This window comes from Felis catus, chromosome B2 (genome assembly GCF_018350175.1).
Source record: "Felis catus isolate Fca126 chromosome B2, F.catus_Fca126_mat1.0, whole genome shotgun sequence".
NCBI lineage: Eukaryota > Metazoa > Chordata > Mammalia > Carnivora > Felidae > Felis > Felis catus.
In genome coordinates this window covers 123,869,733-123,882,368 of record NC_058372.1, presented here as the reverse complement: position 1 = coordinate 123,882,368, position 12,636 = coordinate 123,869,733, and the positions used below count along the sequence as shown (strand labels likewise).

The 12,636-nt window shown below is 45.2% G+C and overlaps 2 long non-coding RNA genes across 3 annotated transcripts in view; one reads left to right on the top strand and one right to left on the bottom strand.

The window, feature by feature from the left end:
- Positions 1-8,489, bottom strand: part of LOC123385552 — a 33,586-nt gene extending 25,097 nt beyond the window's left edge. Inside the window, exons 1-2 of the long non-coding RNA XR_006598328.1 lie at positions 8,082-8,489; positions 1,995-2,070 (exon numbers count right to left, since the gene is read on the bottom strand). This is a non-coding gene — a long non-coding RNA (uncharacterized LOC123385552). The remainder of the gene's footprint in view (positions 1-1,994; positions 2,071-8,081) is intronic.
- LOC109499918 overlaps positions 7,402-12,636 on the top strand; it is a 45,475-nt gene continuing 40,240 nt past the window's right edge. For both annotated transcript variants that reach the window (XR_006598327.1, XR_002742470.2), the window contains exons 1-2: positions 7,402-7,518; positions 9,123-9,279. This is a non-coding gene — a long non-coding RNA (uncharacterized LOC109499918). The remainder of the gene's footprint in view (positions 7,519-9,122; positions 9,280-12,636) is intronic.

The window sequence follows — 12,636 nt, the reverse complement described above, 5'->3', positions numbered from 1 at the left end:
GTAGATGTTGACCAATTTTTGGCATTCGTTTCATTCGGTATTCATATTCATCAGTCTTCCTGATGGCCTGTACTTGTGTGTGTGAATTCTCTTTTAAATCAGCTGTAAAATCTTACCAGTTTCCTCATAACTTGAGTTAATAAAATCTTTCACATGGGAGAATCATAGTTTTATCCTTTAAAAATAATCTTCTAACATAAAGGAAAACTGACTAAGCTTGACGTTTTATGACATTGCTACTTCTTCTGGCTTAGGCTGTTTTAGGCAGCTGCTCAGTCTTTTTTTATATCACGTTCCACCTCTTGCTCCTTGCCATCTTGAAAGTGCATCATCTTGATGTGAGGGGGACAAGGCACATATGACTTGTGGTGGGGGAGGAGAGACAAGATCTGAGGGCCACGTGGTGTCTGTGTGGTCATCTGTCCACCATCCTGTCATCTCTCACAGAAGACTGTGGACCCAGTGGTATACTCTGTCTTCATCCTTAACGCAGGTCTTTGTGTCCCTGTACATGGCACATGGAAACTTCTAGTTGCAGTGCATGTTTGGGTAGTCTGTGAGAAATGTGGAGTGCCATCCTTTATTTATTTACCAGTTCTGTGGTGTGGTTCCTTCTCCATGCTGACATGACTATATCCCAGACCCAGAATGATCTCAGTCTTTCCTATTCTCATGTGTGTATTTCTACCATTAAAGCATTGACGTCTAAGTCTGAACCTTCTGCCCTTCCTCTGTCTTTCTTCCCCTTCCTATCATCCATGAAGACCAAATGAACAGGCATTCTACTTCCTCTTGCTGTTTGATAGACCCTTCCCCCACACTGTGCCCTCTGAAGTGTCACTCACTCTCCCCCTTTTTCCCCTGAACTGTCATGACAGAATGGTCGTTCTATGCATGACATATGGAGAAAAGGAATGAAAAACCCATTGATGTAGTAGCTTCAAAACATCATCACTTTTGTATAGGATGTTGGGGTTCTCAAAAGCAGAAACCATCACTGAAAAACACAGCCCGTTAAAGAGAGAAAATGTGGAAACCAGAAAATAGATGAGAAGGTTGCTTGAACAAGGACAGCTAAAGCACTCTCTGGGACACCACCTGTGAGCTTGAATAATGCAATATCTTTATAAATACATTGGCATAAAAGGCAATCATTTTGAACCACCATCAAAAAAAGTATCACTTTTATTTTGGGACTTTATGCTTCTATAAACCCATAGTGGCCCCTAGGGATAACTGCATTTAAAAAAATCTGCTTTCAAACCACATGCTTAATAATAGGTTTAGGAAATTTGCCAAGAGTAAACATTAACTCACTCATCTGTATAACTCAGTTTCTACCTTCTCTACATTCAAAAAAAGAAAACACACATTTTAATACTTCAACTTTTTTCAACTCCTCCTATTGCCCCTAACACCAAAAAAAAAAAGTGTGAAACAATAATTTTAATATTATATGGATTCTCAAAAGGCAAATTATATTCTCAAGAAGTATGAATTTCCATGAGCTTTTGACTACTCAGAAGAAGTATGAATTTAGATGCAATGTGTTGAGAAGGCTCTAAGATTTCTGGAGTGTATCTTTTTCTTTTCCTCTCAAGCCAGGGCAGATATTGTGACCATGGGACAGCAGTTTTTGGCTGTGGGCAGGAGCTATGACAGCACATCCTCAGACAATTCTGTCCGTATGTACAGATTAAATGACTCCTTATAGAATTTGACAGAAAAAAAAAAAAAGGTTGTGACAATGGAAATACATAATTGAGACAGTATATGATTCTTCAGTGTAACATAATCAGTATTAACCCAGATATAATTTCCTATGAATTATGTGACCTTATAAAATAAACTTTTATACACGCACACATACACACTTAGTCATCCTGGAAATAAGTGCTTGGCTGTCTCTTCATGTAGAATATACATGTGGGACTCATTCTCAGAGGAAGTCCGTGGCTAATGGTTCATACCATTTTTTTTTTTATGCTTCTTACCATTAGTGGTAGACAGAGACACAAAAGTACTAGTTCCTCAGTAGCTCATGCTGAACCAACAAGCTCAGTCCCAGTCCTATAAAATATATACAAATTTATCTTTATTGATTATATCCACATATGTTCATATATATCACATACACAACTGTCTCTCCATATAAAAACAGTAATTCAGAAATCTTTCTTATTTGAAAACATGGAATATCTGTCGTCATCCTCTCACATTTATGAGAATCCACTCTCTGAGCCAAAGATGGAAAGGATGGAAACCCCGTGATCCAGGAGAATGTATTCTAGTTGGACATTGGCTTATTCTCATGGAATTTGGGTCAATGCATATTTTTTTATTTTTAAATTTTTTTTTTAATGTTTACTTATTTTTGAGAGGGAGAGACAGAGTGCGAGCAGGGGAGGGGCAGAGAGAGAGAGGGGGAGATACAGAATCCGAAGCAGGCTCCAGGCTCTGAGCTGTTAGTACAGAGCCCGATGCAGGGCTTGAACTCATGAGCCATGAGATCATGAACTGAGCCGAAGTCGGATGCTTAACAGATTGAGCCACCCAGGCGCCCCTGGGTCAATACATATTTGTAGTTCTTTGGCCTCAGATCTCTGATCCACTGCACCAAATACAAAATAATCTCAGCCCATAGGCCCTGGGTGAGCTCTGTCTTCTGGAAGCCATGTTGGGATTGCTGATGTTTTGCAGTCATCATAAATCGCTTTCCTTTTTGAGACTCTTTGTCAATTCTGTCGAGTACACTCACTCTTCACAGCTCACTGCTTTGTATGCCAGAAAATGCCGACTCTAATTGTCTGTTCCTCACCCAACGATGTCTTTACAACTTGCCAAACTTAAGAAGCGCTCAATTTGACCTCCCATGAGAACTTTAAATGTCACAGTCCTTATTTTCTCAAACACTGAGCTTGCTTCAGTGTCATCTTCAGGGAAACTCTGTGGACTCCCCGCTGATCACAGTGATATTAGTGTTGGTGATGGTGGCCACTCTTACGGTTGTTGTTCGGCTGTCATGAGACCAGGGTCCACTGCGGCTGAACACTCCTCCTTAGACAGCCTCGTGTTGAATCCACAGGAGATGTAGAAGCAAACAGGTGAAGGAAGCCCCGGATTTGGACACGTATGCTACCGACCTTTGAGACCCATATCACTTCAGATGTAGGGAGTATCTGTCTCCTGACGATAGTTCAGACCTAGAGTTGTCTTGGATGACTGGTCAACTGTGGTGGAGGGGGAAGAAACAAAACAAAACACCTTTTCTCAGTCCTCCTAGGTTTTCTGGCCCCAAACCTGCAAATTAGAGTGACACTAAGACAAAAACAGTTTATTGAGGTGTGCATGGCACCTACATGTGGGAGCATCCGTGATGAGTCACTCAGAGGGGTGGTTGGAACTGGGGCTTCTCTAGCATCTTCATAAAGAACAATAACTTTGTAGAGAAGAGATAGGATGAAGGAAAAAGGGTTTAGGCGATTAGGGGTGGCAAACTGTGGTGAGGTAAGTTTTTTCTTGTGTCTGCTTCTTCCTAGCTGCCTTCAGCTTAAAATAGTCCTTAGGTCAAAGTGGCAGATTTGGGGACGGCATATTCTGATCTCCTGCACCACCGAGGAGGAGGCAAGCAGCGTAAGGACAGTTCTGTTTTGTTCTGAGTTTTACGCGAGAAGCACAAACTCCGGTGGGAAAAGGAAATGAAGGTGTTGCCTTGAAGATTTCTGCTCTTGTGTTGGCAGGCCATGTAGACAGCATGACGCTGACTAGCATTCACCGAACGTTTGCCACTTGCCAGGGCCTGTACTCAGGACTTGATACGCATTAGATCACTTAATCCTCAAAATAACCCTTGAAGGCAGTACTGTTCTCAATTCTTTTTGTGGATGAGCCCCTGGAGCTGCAAATGAATTCATTTGTCCAGGGTCCAGCGTTGGGTATGGTGCTAGGCTTAGAACCCTGATGGTCCCTGCGTGAAAGCCCAGGCAGGTAAGGCTCCCAGAGCATGGTGTCACGGGCACTATTTACAGCCCCTTTGTGGGCACCAGTCAACAGGGCAAACTTGCAGGACTGTGACCAGTCCTGTGCAGGGAACCGCAGGGTGGAACTCAGGTATGCCAGACTCCAGAACCCGCTTCCTTCTTGTCAGCTCCGCACTGCCCCTCCGTGAGAAGCCTCAGCCCTTCTTGTGGTGATGTCCTTCCAGACTTGGAAATGGCAGCCATCTTAAGCATGATACTACCCCCTTCCTCCTCTCAGCTTAGGAAACTGATGATGTGTTTGCTACGGGTTGTTCTCCTTTGCCACCCCTCCCCCCGTTGTCCTCTATAAACGATCTGTACTTGCTTGTTTCCATCTTGACATCCTTCCACTGAGCTCCTGACTTAAGCCCTACTGAGTCTTGTGTTCTGGGCGCCTAGCACGGCCTGGCACAGAGCGTGCTCTGAGGATGCGGCTGGTGACCGAAGAAGGAATGACAGTGGATCACGCGTTGCCCTCCCAGATATCGGCCGTGGTCATAAACATGATAAACTAGAGGAGGGACTGAGGGTGATGTGTCAAGGGAAAACCTTGGACCCTGGGGCATCTCTGGTCGTCTCCGCCTCAGAGAGGCGTTCTCTAGAAAAGCAGTCAGGAAGCCTCCTTGTAGGGGCCTGACGCTGGTGCAGCCGCGCAAACAGAAGGGGTCTCATGGCTGTTTTGTGTCCCAGAGCGACTCTGGCTGCAGCAACTCCTCGGGCAGGGCAGGTGCCGGCCTTCTCCTGCTCTCTGGCTTCCCCACCACCGTCGGACCCTCTTCCTTCTGAAGAAAGAGCATAATAGTAGGAGTCCAGAAAGAAAAGCCTACCCACACACCCCTGGCTCGCTGTGGGAAATTAGAAGTCACTGTGTGCTTCCCTGAGCATTCATTCTGTCACCTCTACAGTGGAAATTGTCATATACAGCCTGCCTACCCCATCAGGTTCTACAGATGAGAAAAGATTGTAAAAATGAAAGTCCTTTGTAAACCAAAGCGCTCTGCTTGTCTAAGGTATTATCCCCATCTGCACACTCAGTCTTCCCAGGGTGATTTCGGTGCACAGACGCACCTCTGGTACATCTCAGGAGATTCCTGCCAGACCTGGTACTCAGGTGCCATTTACTTGTCCCCGGGTTCTAAGACACCCTAGGAGATTCTCCTTATGTAAAGCCTCTTCTAAAATCTGTCTCTCTGAGGCTTCCAGCTTTTGGCATCCGTAAAATGAGCGTCTGATGTGACTCTAGGCCTGTAAGTAAAAACCACATCCCTCTTATCTCTGTTCTGAGAAGGAGGTCAAGTTACAACTCCTGTGAGAAGGGAACTTCTTGGTTCCTGTTCTCGCTGAGGCGTAAACTGCTACACCACCCCCAGAGGTACATGGTGGGGCTAACCAAGGGGGTCACCCCGGTAACACACATGCAAAAGAGCAGGTGGCTGCATTGCCGTTCAGTGATTTGGGAGCAGAGAAAGCAATTCCTTTACGACAGCGCGGGGCGAAGGGGCCTGGAAGAAAGGGCCCGGGAGGCTAGAGAAGGGGCGGGAAGGGAGAGGAGAGAGAGGACGAGGACGCCGAGCCAGGAGGGAGGCTTGGTGGTGTCGTGGGGCCTGTCTGGGCCGGGATCCTGGGAGCAGTCAGTGTCCGAGAAGGGAGCGTGGCTGCTCGGGTTCTGCTTGTGCCCGTTTTACTCCCGATTCCCGTTAGTAGGGACTTCCTCTCACTGCTTTTTCTGCCTTTAGGTGTCATGTTTCAACCGTATAAAAGTTGATATATTTTTTTTTTTTTTGGCTAGTGGGATGGGAGGCAAGCAGAAGCATCCTTGCTCCAAATGGAGGCTCTACTGCGAAGAAGGCTCACGCTGCGTGTTACCACCTTTGGGTTCTCTGGGTGGGGAGAGGTTGTTGGAAGAGCGCTAACTCGTCCAGAAAGTGCAAGCCTCACCGGCTATGCGTTTGACAAGGGCTTTGTTATCCGTCCCCGTCCCTGGGAACCTGAGATTGCACTGTGTTTGGTTCATTATTTCTCCTTGGCCCCGTATAAGGCCCTAGGCTGCGATGAGGTCTCTGACCCTGAAGCCAGTCTGAAGACGTAGAAGAAAAAGAAAAAAAACCCGCTGATATTTCAGTTTTATGAGGGGTTTTGGAAAGTTCTAAACCAAAGACTGATTTTTATGTTTTTTTTCACAAAAGGGATTGAATCTCAGAGAAAGGACTGTCACATAAGGCTGAACAGGTTGTTGACTGCTCAGTTCTAGGGTCATTAGAGACTTTCTTTTTTCCCCCCACTGGGGTTAGGACAGTGTCCTGAGGAAGGGAAGCCTCTGCCTGGTGTGCCTGGGGACACCGTGGGGACTAGAAGCTGTGTTGCTCCGGGGGAAAAAAAACATTAGCTTATTCAAGTATTAAAAAGACGGAAAAGGGGCGCCTGGGTGGCGCAGTCGGTTAAGCGTCCGACTTCAGCCAGGTCACGATCTCGCAGTCCGTGAGTTCGAGCCCCGCGTCAGGCTCTGGGCTGATGGCTCGGAGCCTGGAGCCTGTTTCCGATTCTGTGTCTCCCTCTCTCTCTGCCCCTCCCCCGTTCATGCTCTGTCTCTCTCTGTCCCAAAAATAAATAAACGTTGAAAAAAAAATTAAAAAAAAAAAAAGACGGAAAACATTCCCTACACACTGCCTTCTTCTTAGCTGGCTGAGGTCATTCAGACTAGGCTTTAGTAACATTTACTAAGAATTTTCTACATAGGTACCATTGTCATCCCCATTTCACACCTGGGGAAAACGAGATGCAAAGAGACCAAGCAATTTTCTAAAGGTTACGCAGCTAGAAAACGGCAGAACCCTAATTTGAACCTAGGTAGTCTGGCTCGAACGCCCACAGGCTTAATTGCCTCGGTTATCAAGACCGTATCTTCGTCTTAGTAAGGGCATCATTAACCCAGAGGAGCCTCTGGTGAAATAAGTGGGGAGGAATGTGGATAATCCCCGAGGACTCCTGCCTTATTCTAAGTTGTCCGGCAAAGAGAATACAATAAGGAGGCATGTGGGACTGTACCCCTTACCCTCACTGCCTTACTTGTAGCTCCAGACTTGGTCTTGCTTTCATGTTTTGTAGGCACGGCCATAGCATCAGTGAATATAGAGGTTTCCCCCCTTACACTCAGTTTTCTTACATTGCTGGACATAATAGTTCTGTATAAATAACTACTGAGTCTCCAAAGTGCCTTCACACTGATTTCCGCATTTGAACTTTCATAACAACCTAGGTAAGGAGAGCATTCTTATGCCACATTACAAACAGGAAACTGAAGCTCAGAGAATTTCCAGGGGGACAGAGGTCAAGGTAGTTCTCAGTCCTGGTGTTCTGGTTCTTAATTCTATGTTCTTTATACTATATTCTGTAAGGACATCAATACTGATGGGTATGTGTACGCGCGACTCTATGAGCGTTTTAAATTTTATTTTGATTGAAAACTGTAGTTTTGAAGAACATAAGTGAGGATCTCTGGGTGAGTTTTGTCATGTTTTGGGGGGTAACGCAGGTCCAGCCTGTGGGGACTTGTTGGTGACACTGGCTTTGGGGTGATTTGACGTTGTTGCCATCAGGACCCACCAGGAAGTGAAATTTCCCACTCCACCTAGTCATTGATCTTATGTGCTTATGTGACCATTTCCCCCAATTGCAAGGCGCATTATTTTGCAGCCCTGGTGGGACCTTTGTGAAATTTCCCCATTTTCTCTCAAGGCATTTCAGGTTAGTCACTACCCTGTGCATTGACTTTTGTGATTGCATATACATTGTTCTCAATAGCACTAAGAGAAATTTCCACAGAGGAAGCCTGCAGCCAGACGGCAAATGCCTGCAATGCCCGGGCATGCGAGTGACTAAGCAGTCAAGATGTGTTTAAAATATAATCTTCAAGCAGGAACTTGAAACTCCCTGGAGACTTCCATGTCTGTGCTATTTCAGCACACCCCTCCAATTTGCTATGGTCATTTTCGTTAAAAAGCTGGAAGGCTTAATATTAGAAAGCACACATATTGTTAGGGATGAAAAAGCAAACGTTGTTACCTTCCCAGTTGGCAGTGTCTTGATCATTAACTGATCTTCCCCCTCACCCCCCTCAATTTTACGAAATGCGCTTGGCTGCCTACTTTTTGTCTCACGTCCATCCACGTATTCCTGAAAAAACAAACAAACAAAAATGCCATGTAGTCCTTTCGTAACGTCATTTCTTCTCCAAGAATTCATTGGATTGGGGCTCATTTGTACTCCAGTGGAAGATGTCCAAGGAAACTTCCAGAGAATTCAGGAAATGCTGTTTTAGTTACTAAAGAAATACTAATTCAGCATTACGTGTTTTTTGTTTGAAGTGATTTATACATTATTTAGTCACCATAAAAGAGCATGTTTCTTCTCTGACAAGGACGCCTCTTTGTGACCCAGAGTAAATCACTTAAGGTATCTCCCTCCAAAGTCCTCAGCTGCAAAAAAAGAAAAAAAAAAAGAAAAAAAAAAAAAGGTGCCAGGCATGTTGAATTGATTATGTGATAAGGAAGGTGACTGAGTTCTTGGGTATAACATATCCTGAATCTCAAAAGCCATATACGTACAACATAATTAGTAATACTCTGTAGCATTTGGTGTAACCTAGCGAATTAATGACCTTGAATTATTATGACTCATCTGCTGCATTGTTTTCAGTAAAGTCATTCTCAAAAATGAAAGTAACATGAAATAAAGCGTTGGCCCAACATTTTGACCACATAGCAAACTGAAAGAGGACTAAAGGAAAAATCTTCTTCAGTGGTGGATGTGGTTTCAGTAGACACAAAATAACCAAAAGGGCAATAGGCAGGGAAGACATTCTAAGTGCCTCCGAGACTCCACTTCCTCGGAGAACCCCACTTTGCCCAACTTATGCAAGTTCTATGAGGTGGACCAGCTTATCTGCTCGGACACGCAGAAAACCCTGAGGAGGCATGGGTGGGAAATCTTTGGGGGAAGAGAAGCGCCAGGGACCAGGAAAGGAAATGATTTTAGGAATCCAATATGCTGAGGAGAGGAGCTGATGCCTTTGGGCAAAACTTTAGTTTTGTTTTCTTTCTTCAGAGCTTGAGGTATCCATCAAGTTCATCCATCAAGTTCATGACGAGCAACCCCTGAACTCAGTCGCGTGCCCCATGGACCCGAATATCCTGTACTCTTGCATCTAGGCAATGATTCTTCTTCAAAAAGGAGATTTAAAACCCAGAACGCATTGAGCATGGTGAGTGAAAACAAACAACACAAAGTGTTCTGTAGCACCCCTGTGACCCACTGTTAAGGGAACCAAAACCCACAAGCACAAGACACGAGTCATTATGAGGCAAACAACGGTCGGTGACCTCAGAAGCTATTCTTGTGTAGCGGCAGCTGGCCCACTGCCCACTGCTGTGAATGACCCAACGTGCTCAGTGCCTGTTCTTATTTCCCTAGCTCTTGTCATGAGTGGGGAAAGCATGTGGGTGTGCACATATGTTTGCTTTGTGTATTAATTCCAATTTCTTTCTCATGCTGTACGTCAGGAATGAGAAATAGTCTAGGAAGGGTTCCTGAAACCCAACTCTGCCCCCCGCCCCCCCACACACATACAGAGTAAATCAAGAGAGACATCAAGTATAAAATATTAATACTTGTTAAAATCCAAGAGACTTGTGTGGAGAAGAATATTCATTACCATTTGCACTTTGTTGAGGGTCTAATGTATTCATCTTATTTATTTCAAATTAACTTCTTTGTGTTCTTTTTAGAGAGAGAGAGTGCAAGCGGGGAGAGAATCTTAAGCTCCAGGCTCAGTGCCCAGCCCAAGGCAGGGCTCGAGGCCATGACCCTGGGATGATGACCTGAGTGGAAATCAAGAGTTGGACACTAGCCACCGACAGAGCCACCCAGGTGCCCCTAAAATTAACAAGTAGCATTCCCTTAAATATTCACATACTGGGGTGCCCGGGTGGCTCAGTCGGTTAAGCATCCGACTTCGGCTCAGGTCACGATCTAGCGGTCCATGAGTTCGAGCCCCACGTCGGGCTCTGTGCTGACAGTTTAGGGCCTGGAGCCTGTTTCGGATTCTGTGTCTCCCTCTCTTTCTGGCTCTCTCCCATTCATGCTCTGTCTCTCTCTGTCTCAAAAATAAATAAACGTTAAAAAAAAATTAAAAAAAATATTCACATACTTACTGTCCAAATAAATAAAAATATAACTCCCTCAGCTGTTATACATTGATTATAAGCTTAAATGTATCTAAAATCACATGTCAGGTCTATCAAATTTTCTTAGTAACTCTTTGTAGTAGGCGTATTTTTGACCACCCAAAGATTTCAGGTCCTAATTCCTAGAATCTAAATGTAACCTTGCAAAGAAAAAGGATCTTTGCTGACTTAGTTGAATGTCTTGATACAGGGAGATTATCATGGATTATCTGGCTGGGACTTAATCCAATCACAAGTGTCCTTATAGGGGAAAGACAGTGGGAGAGGGGACAGACACACAGAAGAGGAGGAGCCCATGTGACCACAGCGGCAGAGATTGGAGTGATGTGGTCACGTGTCAAGGAATGCCTAGAGCCACCAGAAGCTGGAGGGGGCAAGGGCTCCATCATCTCCTAGAGGTCCTGGAGGCAGCCAGACCTTGATTTCAGACTTCTGTCCTCCAGAACTGTAAGCGAATCCAATTCTATTGTTTTAAGTTTGTGGCGATTTGTCATGCAGACACAGGAAACTAATATACTATTTACCACCTTAGGAAGCAAACAGCACAATGCAAAATGTCACTGTGGTTACAAAACTATTTAAAAACCTTCTCGTTATTCCTGATTTAAAAAGTTCAGTAGATTTGATGTTGCTTCTTAATCTTATTATTTAAGATTTTTAAGAAGTCTGCCTTGCTAGGTTTTCAGCCATTGTACTGTCCCAAAGATTTTCAGATCAATGGAAACTTTCTTCACTTGGGTGGGTCCTTGAACCTGGTTGTACAGGCCATGGTGATTCAAACCTGAGCCACTGTTCAGACTGAGATCCTTCTGTGGCAGTGCTCTCTGGTTTCATCCGAGGAGCTTAATCACCTTTCCTACTGAGTTTAGTGGGAGGGGGTTCCTATTCTTTCCTTTCTCTTTCTCTTTTCTCTCTTTCTTTCTCTTTCTTTCTTCCTTCCTTCCTTCCTTCCTTCCTTCCTTCCTTTCTTTTCTTTCTTTCTTTCTTTCTTTCTTTCTTTCTTTCTTTCTTTCTTTTTCTTTTTTGCAACTTGAGGTCTTTAAATTCTTATTGCCTATAACTATAATATAGTGATATCATCTATAGGGTAACTATATATGTCTTACAGGTACTTCATTATACTAGTAAGGAAAATCCAGCAGATTCATTTTCTTGGATAGGCAGTGAGCTCTCTTTTTAATGATCTGAGAATGCCCCTGTTTTTTGTTTTTTGCTTTTTGTTTCAACTTTTTTTAATGTTTATTTATTTTTGAGGGAGAGAGAGAGAGCGCGAGCAGGGCAGGGGCAGAGAGAGAGGGAGACACAGAATCCGAAGCAGGCTCCAGGCTTTGAGCTGTCGGCACAGAGCCTGACATGGGGCTCAAACCCATCAACCGTGAGATCATGACCCGAGCTGAAGCCGGACGCTCAGCCAGCTGAACCACCAGGCACCCTTTGCCCCCGTTGAGATTGTTCCTGAGCTGATTATTATACATGCCTCCTTGCTCTCAACTAATTCTACCTAGTGGTTGGGTGAGACCAGGGGCAGTGAGTGATCCTCTTCCTGCCACTGATACAGCTCCAGGACTCCCTGGAAGGTCTACAGTTTTATCCTCCTGGTCCTCGTTACCCTCCTACGAAGTCACTAAAGATGTAAACATACTCCACTGTATATATGCGCCACCCGCAAGGGGCGGGGGGGATTGGGTCTGTGACTGGAGGCCTTTCTCCTGCTCTGCATTCTCAGTGTGTGGACTCTGCTTGTGGGTCTTGCTTCATGGATTACAGATGTCTTGCTCCAGATGTTGTGCAGGAAGAAGCGCAGCGATGGGCAACTGTGCCCTGTGGCTACCCCTCCGTCATGAAGGCAAAAGCTTTCCCAAAATGTGCTCCCCCCAAAAAAGCAGACTTCTGTGTACCTCTCACTGGCCAAAAGTTTGTCATACGACCTGCTGGTTTCAAAGGAGACCGGGCACGGGTGTTTAGAGTTTCTAGTCTCTACTTGAGTGAGGTAAGCAAGGAGGGAAGGGTTGGGAAGCGTGATGGGTTCGCCAGCTTCCCACCCGCCGCACAACTTCTCTGTGCATGTTGGCTTTATGCTTCTCTCTATAGACAGACCTCCTTCTGCTTCATCATTGGTTTGGCGAAAAATGTCCACCTTAGCTCTAGAGAAGCCCCCAGCCCAGAGGCCTGCTTCTCAGTTTGTGATCTGTGGCATTCCCGTCTTAGACTCACTGGGGATGCTTGTTAAAAGTATCCTGTAGGGGCATCTGGGTGGCTCAGTCGGTTGAGCTTCCGACTCCGGCTCAGGTCACAATCTCTCGGTCCGTGAGTTCGAGCCCCACGTCGGGTTCTGTGCTGACGGCTCAGAGCCTGGAGCCTGTTTCGGATTCTGT